This window comes from Arctopsyche grandis, chromosome 2 (genome assembly GCF_051622035.1).
Source record: "Arctopsyche grandis isolate Sample6627 chromosome 2, ASM5162203v2, whole genome shotgun sequence".
Lineage (NCBI taxonomy): Eukaryota > Metazoa > Arthropoda > Insecta > Trichoptera > Hydropsychidae > Arctopsyche > Arctopsyche grandis.
This window is the reverse complement of record NC_135356.1, coordinates 14,051,154-14,072,320: the sequence shown is the minus strand read 5'-3', so window position 1 is coordinate 14,072,320 and position 21,167 is coordinate 14,051,154.

Below are 21,167 nucleotides of genomic sequence, written 5' to 3'. Positions count from 1 at the left end.
TGAAACGCAGATTAAGTCAGAACTATTTATTGTACATGTTATCTTCGGGCCTGTTCTCTAACAAGTGACCATAACAACACGCATCCGGTCTTTCCCATGCATACCACACACACCCTATCCCTAGCAGTTTGGCAAAGCATACATACGGCTCGGCTCGTTTAAAAATCATTCCTATATATATATATATATATATATATATATATATATATATATATATATATATATATATATATATATATATATATATATATATATATATATATATATATATATATACACCAGCAGTCACATAAAACGGAACGCTTGTGAATTTTGCGACATACGTGTTTGTTCTAATCATCACTTCGTTATTTGTAAATTTATCTTAGTTATTTCTTCTGTATATTGGTAAAAAAACGTAATTCTTTTTAACTATGTACAAAATACAGTTATCTTGTATGTATGCAAAATAAAACAGACTTAGGTACAAAAAACCCGTAATATACCTGCTAAGGGTACGCCTTTGTTCATTGTGCGTCAAATGCTTTCAAACATTGAAAAGATCATGCTCAGCTGAGACCTTTTGCTGTATGATTGTTCTAAGGGTAATTATGGGTTTAATAGTTTTTATTTTATAAAATTGATGGATTTAATATTTAATTTTGAATTTTTAAATTAACAATATCGATTCTTCAGAAATTGGTCGCTGCAGGGATATTTCCGCCGAAAAAAAAACTTTGATTGCTGCGTATTTGAAAGCGAAGAAGGTGTCCATGCGAAAAATTGCCAGAACAGAGTGTTTCGGTAAACACAGTTTCGAGAATAACTCCGGAGTTTAGTTCTTGTACTAACTTCTCGGTTTTGGCTTGGAGAACTTGAAGGGCTTTCAAGAACTTCCACAGGTTTGGAAATTGGGCTCCAATTGTATAGCCAACTTTCATATAGAAGCCTTCCACTTCGTTGTCCGTTTTTCCATAATTATGTAATACTAGTGTTGGGCCCGTTGATTTCAACGGGTGGTTTCGAAAAGGAATTGAAACTCGAATAAAAATAAAGTTAAAGATATTGAATCGACTGGTTTCGGAAAGAAATTGATGCACGAATTACGAAGTGATTACGAATTACGAACTACGTTTTGTGCATCGCCGACCTCCTGCCGCCTTTGCCCCCGATGCCTCCGTCGCTCCGGGGCCTTCGGCCCCAGCGCCGCCGACGCCCCCAGCACCCCCGATGCCTTCGGCACCCCGGGGGCTTCGCCCCCAGCGCCGCCGACGCCTCCGGCGCCCCCAGCCCCCCCGATGCCTTCGGCACCCCGGGGGCTTCGCCCCCAGCGCCGCCGACGCCTCCGGCGCCCCCAGCCCCCCCGATGCCTTCGGCACCCCGGGGGCTTCACCCCCAACGTCCCCGATGCCTTCGGCATCCCGTCGCCCCCAGCCCCCCCGATGCCTTCGGCACCCCGGGGGCTTCGCCCCCAGCGCCGCCGACGCCTCCGGCGCCCCCAGCCCCCCCGATGCCTTCGGCACCCCGGGGGCTTCACCCCCAACGTCCCCGATGCCTTCGGCATCCCGTCACCCCCAGCCCCCCCGATGCCTTCGGCACCCCGGGGGCTTCGCCCCCAGCGTCCCCGATGCCTTCGGCATCCCGGGGGCTTCGCCCCCAGCGCCGCCGACGCCTCCGGCGCACCCAGCGCCCCGATGCCTTCGGCACCCCGGGGGCTTCGCCCCCAGCGCCGCTGACGCCTTCGGCGCCGCCAGCGCCCCCGGCAATGAAAAAAATGAAAAAACTGAAAAAATGAAAAAAATGAAAAAACTGAAAAAATGAAAAAAATGAAAAAACTGAAAAAATGAAAAAAATTAAAAAAACTGAAAAAATGAAAAAAATTAAAAAACTGAAAAAATGAAAAAAATGAAAAAACTGAAAAAATGAAAAAAATGAAAAAACTGAAAAAATGAAAAAACTGAAAAAATTAAAAAAATTAAAAAACTGAAAAAATGAAAATTATGAAAAAAATGAAAATTATGAAAAAAATTAAAAAAACTGAAAAAACCTGAAAAAAACTGAAAAATATGAAAAAACTGAAAAATATGAAAAATATGAAAAATATGAAAAATATGAAAAATATGAAAAAAATGAAAAAAATGAAAAAAAAAAAATTTTTGTTCCCCATACTGGTTGACGGTTGATCGTCCGTCACATATATACAAATATACATACAAATATACATACAAATATACAAATATACAAATATATTTAGCGACAGTCCGTTTTTATATATATTATTCGGTCTCGAACATTCATTCTCGGCCAAATGCGCAAGTAACGGGTTGCTTTTTCCATCTGTCCCAAAGTACCTACAGAAAAATCCAGGAATTGGGATTATCTGAATTTTACGATAATCAGGAAAATGCAATTAAATTTAAAATGGTATTGGCATTAGCATTTGTTCCTCCAGAAAATGTAGTCGAAAGCTGGGAGGAACTCCTCCAAATTCTCAACCCATGGCTATTGGCACAAGAACGAGAAATCCAACAGAAGGTCGATGATTTCCTCATGTATTTTGAGGTTAATTACATTGGGAAAATCATTTAACCAACCCTAACTACATAAAAAATGTTAAGATTCCTAGAAAAAGATTTGGTCGAAGCATATGCGCTTCAATACTTCGAAGACAATAGGTTCTTTTGAGCTGAAAAATAAAATTCGATTTACAATCATTTTATTTTAACCATGCATTTTTTTTCTCAACGTGTGAATTTGATTAACAAAAAGTTGAATTTGATTTACAAAGGAGTGAATACGTAATAAATAATAAATGTAATTATTTAAAAATTCATCATTATCAGTATATAATAAAAAGAAGACAGTAGACATTTCCATGTTTTAATATTCATATAAATTATTGATATATTAATTATCTATTAACATATGTACAGTCCATCCTAAAATGCCGATGTAACACAAAACCGGACTACGGAATGACCTTAAAAACAAAATTAATTATGGTTGAAAATTATAATACATTGCTTGAAAGATATTGTCTTCTTGATAAATATTGTGGTTCTAGCTTATTTTCCATAATTTTAAAGCCTATAAAATAATTTTTCGTAAACTGGTCAAGTACGGTTTGCATATTGCAAGATAAGGTTTTTTCTATATTCATTGAAGCTCAGGGTGCTGTTAGTGCTAAATTAAAAAGAACCAGGTCGGTGTTTAATTTTTACGACCCCCCCCCTCGGTTTTTTTTACTAAAAAAAATTCGGGTGTGACCAACCCATGACTTTATCTATGTATTTGAGGAATATAAGAAGGTAACAAAACAAAATTCGATATTGAACTGATGACTATGATAGCGATACAAATTGAGCGCAAATGTATGGAAACTTGCACAAAACAAAAAAAGTTCTACTTCCGGTTGTCAGATTTTGTTCAAATTTTTTTTATTACTAAAAATCACTATCAGTATTATACTCATTAAATATCAAGAAAATAAAAATAATTTTAAGGGTCAAAATAAAATAATGAAATATTGTTTTAAAAAAAAATACTACTTACGGTTTACAAATTCTGACAAAACCCTACCAGCTCTAAGTTAGTACATAAAAGATAGAAATATAAATTTTCAGCTTAATACGTTCAGGGGTGTGGACAGAGTAGTGGGCACAACATTTTCAACCTTTCTAAGAGAAAAAAACCCACTTCCGGTTTATAAAATTTAATAATTTTTTTTTCTTTTCATCACATTGCTACAAGAATTATACTTGAATTTTTTTGTGACGAAAACACATGTTTAAGGGGTCGAAAAAAATAGTGGAAGAAAAATCGAACAAGAGTAAACTGCCACTTCCGGTTGACAGATACTTACTAAATTTTATATATAACTTGGTATTAAGCTTAAACTTTTAGATATGAAATTTTAGTTCAATAAACCAAAAGGTTTCTGAGAAAAACATAAAAAACCTTGATTCTCTAGAGTAAAAGTACTACTTTAGGTTCAGATAGAAATATTTAAAAAATATAAGGTTATAAAAATTATTATTTCTATCATATTTAAAAAAAATTCAGTCTGATTCAGTTAGTGGTTTGGGAGATAATTGAATTCAAAAACTTAAAAAAAGAGGACACCTATAAGGGGAGGTACCATTTCCGGTCAACTTAAAAATTTGAAAAAAAATTACGACGTGTCGATAAGAATTTCATTAACCGATACTAAGTTTCATTTCGATAGGACTAACGGTGCTAAAAATATCCCCAAAATACACACACACACACACACATTTTTTCTAGATCATGAATACGTGATCAGCGATTGATTCTGAGTTCGAATCAGTCAAAATCTCGAGTTCGAATTTTCGTATGATCACAAAACTTCATCTATTGTTACTACGTACATAGATAAAGTAATAAGTTGTATCCTAATATTGGTAGTTCAAATATTTATAAAAAAAATCAAATAATAATAAATATTCTCACTTGAACTAATCTCTTCAACATCTTTGATTTTGCCTAATCCTCTTCAACATCTTTGATTTTGCCTAATCCTCTTCAACATCTTTGATTTTGCAAAACCCGTGTTTGTGTGTCAACAGCAACATTTCCTTTTAGCAATTCTAAATCCATGTATGTCAAAAAACTATCAAATTTTAACATGTGAATTTAGATATCACTATTCATTTAAGCTGAGTTCCCTCATTTTATGTATCCTCAAGTGTGTATGGTCAATAGTTTAAAGAATGTTTTCTTTCGAAGTTTTGGGTGGTTTTAGATAAAAAAGCCAATAAATTTCACTAAACGTCTTTTAAGTTTTGAATGTGCTCAGATTACTATTCGAGTGTTAGAACGAGATTCTGCTCACAATATTTGGAATACAAAATTTTATGTGAAATTTTAGACAAAATATTTTTTAATTGTACTCGAAAAACAATGTTTATATCAATCAAAGTGCCAGGGTGGCGATTTGATTTAAAAGTTATATTATTTAACTTTCTAGCCATAACAATAAAACAATAACAACAAAATATTTCTTAACAATAACAATAAAACTTGACTTTTATATATAGTTCAATGCACGACATTTTATAATACATACACTTTTTTATAACACGCTTTTCACTGTGTCAATAGAATGCGAATTGTGCTCATCTGTCCACTGAGCTTTATGTAATTAATGAGAACACACGTTCAACATAGGCATTTTGCGGTGGGATGGTGAACAAGTATTGTTAACTTGATAACCTTATTAGAACTTTATAATACCAGAGTAATTATAAATTAATTACATACATATATGTATATTTTTCTATAATAAATGTGATCGAGCTTATCAACTGTGAATAGCTAAAAATTATTATTCCATTGCTACAAACCGACGTTGAAGAGGACATTGAAGAGATTTCGAACCCACCATTTGCCTATTGTCCTAGGGTTTTACGCAAAGAAAAAAATGCATTCAATAGCCTCTAACATGAGGGTAGTAAAATTTTATAACCCATTTGTCTTTTTACATATTTTCGTCCATTTGTGTAGACAATTCATCTGTCAATCATAGAACTAATTTCAAAATATATTATTGTTTTGCCATCTCTATTCAACGCGCGTGATTTTTTTTACATTTACATTTTAATTGTCTTTTACATGTCAAAATTAAATTTTGTATGCAACCCTTACGCATAATAGTTAGTTGATGCAATATTAATGTGAAACATAAAGGAGGTATGTAAAAATAATTTTAGCTGTAAATTTCTAATGTCTGCCTTTTTTACATACCTCCTTTTTTCTACAATACAATGTCCGATTCATACATTTGTTTTTTGCTAAACACTTAGTAAAATCTCTCCATCGTAAATCCGAATAGTCGTAATTCGAGACTTGACTGTACATTCAATGTTAAAACTTGAAGTACACGTGACCGCTGGCTGGGAACTGTTTTATCAAAATAAAACGTGGCTTTCAACGTTTATTTATTTATATATTATCTTAGCTATAAAGCTAATTTTAAAAATACATCTTAATTACTTAACTCTAAAATTTATAATTATCTTATATGTACTGTCCCTCACAGAGGTCTTCGCACCTCTGTGAGGGTGTTAAACGAATTCAATGACATAGGCTTAAAAAGTATTTTTTTCAATTTAAATAAGTAAACATTGGATACGGTTTAGAACCCCTGACATTTAAACTAATTCATTGACATCTGCAATACGCATAAAAACTTTTTTTTTTTCAATTTAAATAAGAAAAAATTGGATACGGTTGAGAACCCCTGTCATTCATACTAATTTAATAACGCCCGCGATGTGTACGATAAAAAGTAAATTATTCATTTGAAATAAAGTAAATTTTGGAGACGGTTGAGAAGCCCTGCCATATAAACTAATGCAATGTAATCTGCAGTTCATACGCTCAGAAAGTTTTTTTTTTCAATTTAAATACGTAAATATTGGATACGGTTCAGAACCCCTGTCATTTATACTAATTTAATAACGCCCGCGATGTGTACGATAAAAAGTAAATTATTCATTTGAAATAAAGTAAATTTTAGAGACGGTTGAGAAGCCCTGCCATATAAACTAATGCACTGTAATCTGCAGTTCATACGCTTAGAAAGTTTTTTTTTTCAATTTAAATAAGAAAATATTGGATACGGTTGAGAACCCCTGACATTTATACTAATTCAATGACATCTTAAAATGATATTCAATGAGTCACAATGACATTCGCTTAAAATGTAATTGTTTAATTTAAATAAGAATATGTTGGTACGGTTGAGAACACCTTTAATTTATAATAATTTAATAACATCCGCGATCTATACGATAAAAAGTACCATATACATCGATAAATATAATACAATAAAAAGTTACTTTTGCCATTAAAATAGGATAATTTAGGATTTTTGAACATTTTGTCGCTTGAACATTTTTTCCGTTTACATTTTGTCGCGGGTACATTTTGTCAGTGCACTAATTTTCGGGTACATTTTGTCGTTGAACCTTTTGGACTTGCACCAATTGTCGCGTCCCCGAAAAGGGCAGACGTCGTCATCATCAGTGAGCAGTACAACCGCTGTCCCGGTACCTGGTATTCCGACGCTTCATCGAGAGCAGCGGTGCACATGCCCGGGAACAGAGTAGCAGTCACCGAAGGAGGCGAACAACTAACAGGCTCGGTGTGGGTGCGAACTAGCAATAATCTTCGCATACACAGCTGTTACTACTCTCCGAACGCACCACTGGAGGAATGCACCGAACAAATAAAAGAACTCGAAGAAAGCGTGCGAAGGGAACCGGGAAGCGTCCTCGTGGCCGGAGACTTCAACGCTAAGGCACCGGAATGGGGATGCAGCAAAATCGACCGCAGGGGAATGATACTCGCCGAGATGATGGCCAGGCTGAACTTGTACGTTAAAACACCGGAAGCACCAACGCGTTCCGAAGAGGGTCCACAGGAAATAATGCCTGAAAGCATGCCGGAGAGCGCAACGCACCAGAACCAGGCCTGACAGCGACCCCGAAACGGCCCTTCAAGCATACAGAGAAGCAAGGAAGGCGATGACGCATGCTATCCAGAAAAGTAAAGCGCAATCGTGGGATCGACTCATCGAGTCGATCGACGGTGACCCTTGGGGCCTGCCCTACAAAATAGTTGCCAGAAAGCTGACAAGACAGAAGCAGATCCCGTGGCTGAATAGCGCTGAAAACCTGAGAAAAACCGTCACCACGCTATTTCCAGAGCACGAGAACATGCCATCCTAAACGTGGGAGATCGACGAGTCTAAAATTCCTACCATCACAGAGAGCGACTTGAAGAACGCGTGCAGAGGGCTGAAAAGCGGAAAGGCACCCGGCCCCGACGGGATTCAAGTCGAAGAATGCGCTCCCGCCATACTACTCCGTCTGTTCAATGGAAGCCTGAAGACTGGAAAATTCCACGAGATATGGAAGTGGCAGCGCCTAGTTCTCCTCCCAAAGATCGGCAAGCCACCCGACGACCCGTCCTCCTACAGACCCTTGTGCATGCTCAACGGTCTCGGAAAGCTACTGGAGAAACTCCTTCTACAAAGGATACAATCGCATCTCGAGCCGGATGGACTGTCCCCGCAATAGTTTGGCTTCCGAAGAGGCAGATCAAAGATCAATGCTATTGGAACAAATAGTATGAAACAATAGTATGAAACAAATAGTATGAAACAATAGTATGAAACAATCTAAAATCCATTGGATTTTAGATTGGGTCATAGTTCAAGGCCGGATATACGCGATAAGAAAGCCAAAATTATATTTTTATAATAATTGTATGATTAATTTTAAAATGGATGAATAGGAAAACGTTTATGTCATGTTTACTTATTTCTCTGCATTCGAATAAATTCATAGTAGTCATCTTCTTATGTATTGTAACGTACGCCGCGGATTAAGCGAATAGAATCCCAGAGACTGTGACCGTTCAAAGATTATCTGTAACGGATATCTGTTAACGGATTAACTAAATGCATACCGTGCGACTGGTATAAGTGGGTTTTAAGGATTAGCGACAAGCTAAGTGCATGAAACAATGATTGCACTTCTCATACCGTGGGAATACATATCCGAATACGTGACTATACAGTAGGTAAACAGATTAGACGTCCTGAGAGACCGTGAGACCGGTGTAAGTGGTTTTAGGGATTAGCGACAAGCTAAGTGCATGAAAGCTAAACAATGATTGCACTTCTCATACCGTGGGAATACATATCCGAATACGTGACGTGATATATGTGTTTTTTTAAATCGCGCGATTTTTCTATATCTTGGTATCGTTCGGTCGATGTCTCAAAATCTGTCGATTTCCTGTTCAAAATGATTATTGGAATCTATAGTCGGGTATTTTATCTTTCATTTTTAGTACTTTTCAGCTTTCAAATCTCTCTAAGTAGTCGTTCAGTTTAAATCAAAAGTCAAAAGTACGTATTTTCACTTGGGATTTTTTCCACTGTTAATACTATTTTATATTGAGTATTTTCTATTAAAACATGTTTCCGGACATGCATACAATAAATCCTGAAAGTTCTATCGTTCCATCGTACAATAACGCATGCAATTCCCGTTCCCGTTCCCGTTGCGTTTCGATAAATGAATGTTTCAGTTTCAAATTAATACTTAATAATCTAATTAAATTATAGTAAAGTATAGGAACTCATACGTGAGAGACAGACAAACATTGATATATATATATATATATATATATATATATATATATATATATATATATATATATATATATATATATATATATAATTGTTATGAGTGGTACGTAATGTCAGGTTGGTATGAGTGGTACGTTGGCATGCGTGCGCGCAAATCGGTTACCAACGTAAAAATTTCCTTAACTACACACTGGCGCTTCATACTTTCGTGTCGATAAAATCGTAATTACGAATATTATTATTAAGCGATTTTATCCAGTTTTTTTTTCACAGTAATTTTTCCGGACATGCATAAAACAAATCCTGAAAGTTCCACCGTAATCGGTTCAGTCGTTTAGGAGCTTATTCGAGACATTGATTTTTATATATGTATATATGTACATAGATATAGTATTGTTCAAAAGCTTTGCATAATAACTTAAATTGAAATGTAAAATACTGTTGCGTCGAGGTGGGTGGAGGATCCAAGTAAAAGACCAACAGTCGTTTCACAGCATTTATTGATGATTCAGGAGTTACACGCACTGTCACTGCTCCGTCCAGAATGACATGATATCACCTACGTACCGCCTTATAAGGGGTAGATCTCTCAGGACGTCTAATCTGTTTACCTACAGTATAGTCACGTATTCGGATATGTATTCCCACGGTATGAGAAGTGCAATCATTGTTTAGCTTTCATGCACTTAGCTTGTCGCTAATCCCTAAAACCACTTACACCGGTCTCACGGTCTCTCAGGACGTCTAATCTGTTTACCTACTGTATAGTCACGTATTCGGATATGTATTCCCACGGTATGAGAAGTGCAATCATTGTTTCATGCACTTAGCTTCATTATTGTGCGCACCTGCGCACCTACGCGCCTGCGCTACCTGCGCCACCCGCGCCACCTGCGCCACCTGTGCTATCAAACCCCGAACGCCAACCCTATGTAATTGAGGTTCAGCTCTCACGGACGTGCCCTCTCTGGGAGCGTGATGCAGACAGTGAGAAAGTAAGTGACAGTGACAGTGAAAAACCCACATCCAAGATGGACAGTGAGCGTAGTTCCAGTGAAGTAGCCGCCAACACGCACATTGACGCTGTCCCTGATGGTAGCTATGCAAGCCTCATGAAAGAACTTCTGACTCTAAGGGAAGAAAATGAAACCCTTAGAGATCTCCTTAAGCTGCAAACAGCGAGTCACGAAGCAGAGCGAGCAACTGCCCAAGAAGCCTTCGCCGTCAAATTGATGAAAATAACAAAATCGACCACATCTTCTCAGAAAACCACTCGCAAAACAACGAAACGTAAAAAGGTAAGTCCACCAAATCCACCTAAACCACAGTCGCCCAATGTCAACAGATTCGCGCCACTCTTGAACTTAGCTCTCCCGGAAACTTCCGATTCCGACTCAAATGACATCGAGCCAATGGAGGTCACCGTCAAATCCCCACCAGGAACCACACCACAAACCCACTCAAGTCAACCACAACCGAAAGAGAATCCCCGCCCCGTGGGCATCCGTAACTGGAAAAATTTCCGACAACCTCCACTTCATAACTCCCCCACAAGCACACACACGAGACAACCGTCCCAAAAAACGGCCCCCAGCGCCCCTTCGGCTGACAAACCTCATCAAACCCTTCACACATCTCAACCCCTCACCCCATTGGCAACTCGTGCCACCGCCTCAGCAACACAAAACACACGCCCAGCCCACCAGTCCACGAACTCGGGCTCAAATGCTCCCCCAACAACTGGTCCTAAGCCAAAAGTGGCCCCAATTTTCCTCAAGAACCCATCGGATTACAATGTAGTATACAGAAAACTTGGTTACAAGGATCACAAGTTTACATCCGTATATTCCGAGAATAAGGTGAAAATTTCACCTCTCACCATTACCGACTACCGCAACATCACCAAACTGCTCGTAACTGAGAAGTTTGAATTCTACGCTCATCCCCTAACGGAGGATAAGCCATTAAAAATTGTCATAAGGGGCATTAACCCAAACTTTTCCGAAAATGAAGTCCTCGTTGAACTGAACCGTCTTGGCTACAAAGCCACAAAAGCAACGGTAATGAAGTCACGACGCAACTCCCAAAAAATGCCCATGTTCACTATTGAGACCACACGCGATGAAGAGGGGAAGAAACTCTTCAACCTCCCAAGCATCTTCGGTCAAATCGTACGCACAGAATCACTTCGCCGCGGTGACACTGTACCACAGTGCCACCGCTGCCAGGGCTTTGGACATGGCTCTTACAACTGCCATGTCGCCCCCATGTGCATCAAATGCACAGGTCCTCATCTGACCACCCAGTGTGACGTAAAAAACCCCACTCCAACTTGTACCAGCTGCAGAGGCCCTCACGTCTCCAGCTACAGAGGCTGCCTTGCAAACCCCAACAACAAAACCAAGAAAAACGCCCGTCAACCCCGAAACCCCACGCTCCCCCCACCTCCAAAACCACAGCAACCACATTATTCATACTCCAAATCCAACTTCCCACCTCTAACTCCCACCACCCTAGACACCCCGCCTAAAATAGTCACCCCCCCTAAACAAATCAACACAACACAGAACCAAAACTCAACCCCCTGGACGACTGAAAGCTTCAATCAAATGCAGTTTATGATGGCGTCCATCCTAGCCCCACTTACACAACTACAAAAATGACTCGATACCTCAAGATCGTTTACTGGAACGCCTGCAGCATACTCTGCAAGCGTGTCGAATTCGAGCAATTTTTGCTCCAACACTCCATTGATATCGCGCTAGTAAACGAAACTTGGCTCAAACCTGGTAACCGACTACACTTCTCAAACTACACTACGTACAGAAACGACAGAATAGGCAAAGCCGCCGGCGGCACAGCCATATTCATCAAACACACAATCCAACATAACTTGGCCCCGCGGCTGATCACCACAGGGATAGAACTGACGTCGGTAGAAGTTTGGACTAACACAGGCACCCCACTCATCCTCCACGCAGTCTACAACCCACCAAAACAACACTTACTCACCGCAGACTTGGACAACATTTTTAACACCAACAAATCCACCATTGCCGCAGGTGACCTTAACGCCAAACACTCCAGATGGAACAGCCGAACCACAAATAAAAATGGGAAAACTCTTTTAAGTTACTCCCAACTCTCAAACCCAAAACTCTCCGTCACGGCCCCAGACGAACCCACAAGAATCCCTACTAACCTCAAAGGCAGACCCGATATTCTAGACATCGTTCTAACCCAAAATTTTCCAGGCGCGCAGTCCTTGACTGTAATAAACGATCTCTCTTCCGACCATCATCCGGTCATACTAGAACTCACCAACACCCCCGTCACTATAAATCCCACCCTCCGCAGCACCATATCTTGGGAAAAATTCTCAACTCTTCTTCATCAAACCGTATCTTACCCCCACTCGATTCACACCACCCAAGACATAGACTCCGCCATTAATACCATCACCGATGAAATACAATCAGCCTTGGACGCCAGCACCACTATCACTCCTCACTCCCCTCTGCACCCGCAAGCTTGACCCCCCGATATTCGCGATCTCATTCGCCTCAAGAACAGAGCCAGGAAGGCATTACAAAGGAACAAAGACCCTATCCTTAAACAGCGAATGAATAGACTTCAGCAAGACGTTAAAAACGCCCTGTGGCAACTACGTAACGACAACTGGGATACTAAACTCAGAGCGCTAGAAGACGGACAAAAGGGTTTCTGGAAACTGTCTAAAATATTCAGAAGCAACGGCAATAGAATCGATAGGATCAAAGTTGGAGACAACTTCGTCTACTCCACCACCAAAAAAGCAGAAGCCCTAGCCGACAGTCTCCGGGAACAGTTTTCTCTATCAAACTCCAACCTACATAGTGACTTTTGCCAAAAAGTTGAAAGCTCCGTCAATAGCTACCTTGAAAATCCAGCCCCCGTACCCATTATCGCCACTTCGCCGCTTGAAGTCCTAAAAATCATTAAAACTATCTCTGCTAAAAAGGCCCCTGGCCCGGATGGAATCTCCAACAAAGCTCTAAAAGAACTCCCTCAAAAAGCCATCGCTGCACTCACAGCAATACTAAACGCCACCAACAGGATCTGCTACTTTCCAAGTCAATGGAAACTTGCCAACATCATCCTAATCAGAAAACCCTTTTCGAACCCCTCCCTCGCAACAAGCTACATACCCATCAGCTTGCTCTCCTCACTGAGTAAAATCCTGGAACGGATTTTAATCTCAAACCTCAACAACGAGATCGCTAAAATTGACCTCCTTCCCAAAACACAATTTGGCTTTATACCTCAACACTCTGCAGTTCACCAGATACACAGAGTCGTTGAAACCGAAATAGACGGCTTCGACCGTAACATGTCCACTGGAGCAATCTTCCTAGATATTTCCAAAGCCTTCGATAAAGTTTGGCACGCAGGCCTCCTTTATAAAATGATTGCCGCTAACATCACCCCCCACTCAATTCGATCCATTGCATCCTTCCTAAGAGAACGGAAATTTCAGGTCAAATTGAAAGACCAAATGTCAACTCAGCGGGACATCTCCGCCGGAGTTCCCCAAGGCTCTATCCTCGGCCCCACACTATTCAACCTTTACACACACGACATACCCACTCCCACCCATAGATACACAAACATCGCGCAATACGCCGACGACACTGCCATCTTAGCAAGCTCCATTAGCCCCAAGGGAGTCTCGCTTGCCCTCCAGAAGTACTCGGACCAACTAGTAGCGTGGTACGATAAATGGCTGATGAAAATCAACCCGGATAAAAGTCAGGCAATATTCTTCTCCAGATGTAAATAACGGCGTAAACCAGCCAAGCCAGTAATCATAAATGACAAACCAGTCAACTGGACCAAGTCTACCCGCTACCTGGGGGTAATAATCGACCAGAAACTAACCTGGAAACCCCACATCACCAATGCGGTGCGTAGAGCTAGGGCAGTTACGTCAAAGCTTTACGCACTATGTAAACACAACAGCAAACTCTCGCTTAAAAACAAGTGTTTGCTGTACAAATCCATCATCCGCCCACAAATCACATATGCGAGCCCCGTCTGGGCTCACACAGCCATCTCCAACAAATCAATACTCAAATTACAGACTGTCCAAAACAAATTCTTGCGTGCCGCGGGAAACTATGACTGGTACACAAGAAACACTATTATTCACAACGACCTAAGCACTGACTACCTTGACAAACACGTACACAAACTTGCCGTGAACTACTTCAAGTCTCTTGGCAAGATAGACAACCCCCTGATCAACTCCCTCAGTGAGACCAAACTCACGTTTAATCAAAGGCCCATCGACATTTTGAAGACGGGTATAGGCTAAAATTAGCATCAGTTAAATTAAACAAATCACCACCGAACGGTCCCAAACCAGCTAACCACCCAATAACACACTAACCCCGACAATATCCCACAGATGATAAACTAATTTTGCTTAGTGTTCTAGCCTGACAAACGATCAACAAGCGAGCAGCCGCCAGCCCGCACTACAATATCAACGAGAGATCGATCTTATATAAAACGTTCGATAGATAGGTCAAGGGAGTGTCACTACCCGAGAAAACTATCGTTAAAATGTAGCCACAAAGAAGAAGAAGAAGGGTCGGAAGTCGATTCGGACCACAGCTTTCTCTGAGAACTGTCGTTTCCTTTGGACTCCCATCTCTGCTGGTCTTTACCTGTTCAGTCAAAGCCACCCACTTCACCCCCACGTTACACTACATATGTACATACTCTACTAAAAGTATAAACTTGACTGAAACTCTCCTTTCTTCACCATATTGCATCATACCTTCTTGAAATTATCATTAAAATTTTACAATCGTTTTAAACACAACTTTTAAAGTCAATTACTGCCTGGCTTACGCACTTTTCGTAAGCCAGGCAGTAATTTTGGACAACAGAGCAAAGGATTATATGTAACAAATGAAAGGCAAATAATGTGATCATTATTGATTTGTACGTGCAACAAACGGACTTTATACATACATAGTATAGACAGCACAATTCAACAATGAAGCACGCATACTGGTTATAATTCCCTACATTTTCGATAGGTAAACTATATAAAAATATAAAGAAACTCATACGAGACAAAAGTTCTACTTCCGGCGGTCGGATTTTGTTCAAAATATTTTTATCACATAATATCACTATAAATATTCATCAATGGGTATTTCAATACCGGTAGTACCGGTACCGACTTCGACTGGTGCTTCTACTCTTCAAAAGCAGCTACATAGATAATTGTATATCCAAGCATTGTTTTCGTCGTATTATATCAAATTAAATTGTATTTTGCAGTATTTACACATGTACATATTTATGTTTCAGCATTTCAGAAGTTGCAGTGGTAATATGTGTTTTATCCCTTTTTTTGCAGTAACTGTATGCAGATTTAATTCTAAAATGTTTGAAAAAAGCTTTTTTTTCATGTTGCATTTATTCACACGTTTCGTTTCATTGTAATTACAAGTTAAGACAAAAAAAAAATCAATTTTAATTTAACTTTCTGTGCTTGTTTAATAAAGGGACTAACGGGAAACTGTCAAACACATATTTCTCAAATAGCCGCACATTTGATTAATCATTCATTTAAGTATGTATGTATATGTATACCAGTATCAGAACACGTACCCCCTGGCCATATAATACATACATACATATACCCCCGGTTAAAGCCCCCTGAAAAATAACCCCCGCCATGGATAAAAATATTTTGTATAAATTGACATCGTCTATTATAAAGAGTCAGTATTAATACTATTTATTTGTCAGAAAAATGCAATTCGAATAACGTGTACTTCAAAAGCATCGACAACCTCATCCGTCGGAACCAATTCCCAGAGCTGGTATCATTCGTAATTTCAGTGCGAAATCGGAATCTTCTTGGTAAAGCCGTTGCATCCGGTTCTCTATCATTTTCCGATAGATGAAAGAAACATCCTTTAATTTCACAATCTGAGAAATTTTTTTCGAAATTGCGCCAATTCAAAGTCAACCATGATGCTGGTTGGATTTAAATTGGAATTCAATATATATTTAATGTCTCGAACAGTTTAATTTACGTATCCCTTATTTTGTTTTGTAGTAAAAGACAAAGAATGCCTCAGTCATGAATAAGTGCGTTAATCGTGAATAGTTGAAAAATAACGCAGGAGCAGTTTTGAAAGTCCGCTCCGAGAACCAGTGCGATATTGTTTCTAACAATCGGAGACTGTCACATGTTCCAAAGATTCGATCGTTATCCTCTCGGCCGGAATCATTTAAAATTATTAATTATTTATTACTATTTTTAAATAATTTTTATCCATGATGGGGGATTATGTATGCCAACCACTGTTGTATTTGTCATTGTATTATTTTTGATTAATCGGCTTATAATTTGCTATCGAAAAGCGAATATTCATTTATGTACAGGCAGATGGTATTAGTTGGTGGTTTTTATTTAATTCCGTTTCATTTTGATGTCTAACCGGGTTATTGGCAGGCGCTTCAATTTCAGGACAATCTATGTATGTACATATGTACATATGTTGGTACATCCGGGACGGTTGCAACTTTTGTGATAGACCAGCGGTTTCCAATTTTCATACCATAATATCTACAAATAAATAAAACTTTACATATCGTAGCTTAGCAGTAAAAATTCAATGCATGAATGATTATTTTTATTTTTCTTTCATTTTTATATATACATTTAATTCCTATAAAAAATTATCCGGAGAAGAAGATTTTAAAAATTGCGCCTTTGCATAAGCTCTGTTTTAGCTAAAGATGCCCATTTAATTGCATATGTTCGATACGTCGCGGATAATAATATGTTAGAAGATATATTATTTTGCAAACACATTCTTGAGAATACCACATCCATTGAAACTTTTGATATAATAGACAGCTTTGTTGAAGAAAACGACATAAAGTGAACGACATAAAATAATAATTGGACTGTGTACCGACGGAGCTCACTCGATGTCCGTTCACAAAGCAGGTCTTAAAGCATTGATCAAAAAGAAAGCACCACAAGCTATCTGGACACACTGTATGATTCTCAGAGCAGCTCTATTGTCAAAAAATATGAGCGAGTTATAAGAATTATAAACAACATTGGGAATAGTCCTTTGAGAGCAAAGCTGTGTGCTGATATGGAAGCTAATTATACCTCACTTTTGTATGACGAACGATAATTTTATTGTTAAACTTGCCTATTTGGTTGAAATTTTTGGAAAATTGAGCGGTTTAAAAAAATAATGCAGGGATCACAAATACAACCACTTGTTCAAAAGGACAAAGTAAAAGCTTTCATTAAAAAATTTAAGTTATGGAAATCAAATTTACAAAAGAATGGGTTGGATAGGTTTTCACTTTCCAAAGATTTCTGGGCCACAGCCAATATTGAAGCCAGTAAAAATATTTTTACCGACCACTTGGATGTTTTAGTGCTGCATTTTTCCAATTATTTCAAAAACCTTGATTTTTCAAAGTTTTTGTGGATACAGAATCCATTTAACTACAACGAAGAAGACGAATTCGAGCTGACAACCATCGAAAAAGAAAAATTGATAGAATTATCATGCGATAGCTCACTAAAACAAAAGTTTCAAAATGAAACCATAATTAAATTTTGGATGAATCCTAGTGGAGAGTATGAATCTTTGTATTGCAAAGAAATGCAAGTGCTGCTACCGTTCGTAACGTCTTATTTATGCGAAACGGGCTTTTCGGCACTAGCTGCAATGAAAACCAAATATCGAGCCAGGTTAATAGTCGAAAAGGAGTTACGAGTGGCACTCTCCATATTGCCCCCAAGATTTGATAAACTTTGTGCCAATAAACAACAACATCCTTAGGATTCAATTTTTATGTGTTAGGTGTAGTTTAATTAGTAATTTAATATAAAAATAAATATATGTACGTGTTCGTATAAATTTATGTTATAGCAAAACCTTTTTATTATTCTGTCTATTGTAGAGTTCAGTATTTTATTTTTAAATAAAGGTTTATTATTCAAAACGTGTCTATATTATTATATCTATTAAAAAATAAAAGGTAAGGAGGCGCGGAAAAAAAAAATCTTTTTAGGGAGTCGTAGTAGCATAAAGTTTGGAAACCGCTGTGATAGACGATAAAAAAAAATAATCAAAATTCGTTAACGTGACCCATCACCATCTCTGTGATGGGTCACGTTGGGCCCTAACAAACTGTTGACAAATACTAATTCTACCAGGAGATGGAGTCGGGTTTTTTTAAACGACTTTATTCTTGCGTATGCATATCCATGTATGTATGTACATACATATGTGTAACATAACATATTTTAATTTAATGAAATTTAATATATGCACAGATATTCCCATGCCAATAAATTGCAATGCCTCAGCGGTGGACAGACCCATTGGAATGATGGCACCGTTTGTGCTACCTCCGATAAATGAAGTACCTGCAATGTTGAATTCACCTGTAGATCCTCCGTTCGATCCAACATTTCCCGAACTGGACTTGGCTGACCCTTCAGCTACAGCACACTATTTTGGTAATAGTTGGCAATATTACAGAATTTTTATTCCATAAAAAAGCGTACGCAAAAGCAACCGTAATTTTGATTTTTTAAAATGGTGTAAAACCCTTGATGTAACCCAAACAAATTTAACACCTCGTCCTAGCATATTTTCCAACCAACAAAGTAGCTTTAGAGCCCTCCAACTTTATAATATTCCATTTGACCTATTTTATTTGAGGGGAATTATGTCATATGTATAGAACCAGATTGGGAAATTTGGAAAGTTCCAGAACTGCGGTACGGGAAAATGTTGACATGCTTATTTCATCCAATGGCGAGTCGTTTTGAGGGTGATTCAATTTTGAATCAAATTAAATCAAAATTACGGATACTTTTGAGTAATTTATAAAACAATATGCGATATATGTATGTATGAAAATTAATAACATTAATAATTTATTTTCTTTATAAAACATGGCATAGAAATGGAAGAAGAGCCTAGGTAATTACTTTATTAATAAATCGACGCTGTTGATTGGTTAATTTCATGTGTTATTTGGTTTTTTTTTTATTTACTTAATTTATAATATTTACAAATGTACATATGTGAACATTTATGATTTTTTTCATTAATTTGTCGGTGTTTAATTATTCATTCAGCTTAGAAGAACACTTCTGTATGCACGCGCAATGAATTATGCAATTGATATATGTAAACTCTAAATGTAAAAATTTTCCGTCTTCTTATATGATTTATTCAAAAAGTTATATTTGTTAGCGTGAAGTCTATTTTTCAGTGTGTTAATTGGGTAATTTATTTATTCTTTCAGAGAAAATTATCAGCAACCGAACGGACGTCGAAATGGATGGCAGTTTACTTGCTTAGATATATTGTTAATCGTGCTACTGTAATAATAATACCTATGCAAATTGGCGAATACATACTTATTGTGAATTGTTTGTAATATATGTATTAATTTCTCCACAGCAGTGGCAGCATAATCAGTGTATGCATGTTCGTGATTTGTTACGTCAACTTAGCGAAAGGAGACTCGGCACCGGAGAAGGAATTTGATTCAATGTTTTCAGAGGATTTTCATCATACATAAAACTAATTAATCAGTGCTGAATTCAAATTATTTGTTCACATAATGTCACATTCATTTTATGTACTTATATCGGTGTTGTTAGCAAAATTCTCATAAATGATTTTAAAATCAAATTACTCAAATAAATGTTATTTTTATAGCTTCTGTATATCAGTGTTGAATTCAAATCAATTACATATATTAACGACTTACTCACTTTATGCACTTGTATGTATATTGGTGTTGTATATCGGTGTTGTATACCGGTGTATGTATATCGGTGTTGGTAAAAAAATAAAAAAAATAAAAAATATAATTTTATCAAATTACTTAATAAATGTTAATGTACTTCTTATGTATATCAGTGTTAAATTTAAAAATGTTATATCAATGTTAAAAATCAAATCAATTATTATGTTAAATTAAACTTCTCTGTATCAGTGTTGTTTAATGAATATAAAGAAATATACTTAACGTGTACATGTAGTTAAATATAATTATACCCCTATCCCTTGTTTAATAATATTTTCATTGGTATGGGTTATTTTGAGCTCTTAAAACAGCAATTATTACAACCAGCCTCACCTTTCCGATTGCACTGCGTTGTGAATAAAAGCATCATATGAATCCTGGGAAAAGAATTATTCAGGGTCCCCTATTTTGGGGTTGGGGTCTTATTTTAGAATTTTGAAAACAAAATATTTTCCTTATTGGATATGCTTAAAAATTGTGGTAAAAAAACGTTTTTTATTTTAAGAACAGGTAATCATTGTTCATCGTGAGCCCAATGAATGCAGATTCGTAATTTGCTATTGATTTAAAATTATTTTTCTACTATATCCTTATCACGATTTTCCTCCCTCACCCCCTTCATGAGTCCTGTGTACAATGTATATATCAATTTTGCAAAATAAAAATCGCAATCAAACAATCCGCAAAAATGCTGACAACTGAACGAGTATCGTAAAATTGTACAGGTAAATATATTATGCACAATTTTAACACTCCGTTTTATATAAAAGATCGCCTGGTACAAATTTATTTTCATTTTACCATGTAAACAAACCAAGGGTGGTTGAAAAGTAAATAATTAAAATAAAAATGGTCCAGAGACTTTATGTATCTTTAGAGAATTACCGCAATAAATCAAATTTAAAATTCAGCTTCAAATTTCACCAATTATCTAAAACAATTTTTTAATCACTTCTTAACAAAATCACCTACTTAAAGTCCACGAGAGTACTAGAAAATTCTCTGAAATGTTATACATATATGTACATGTATTGATAGATGCATGGAGCATATTCTATCGAGTATACATATGTATATTTATTAAAGTAATTTTTTTCAATTTTTCTCAGAGATCTTAAAAGGTTCCACGAGATCTAGA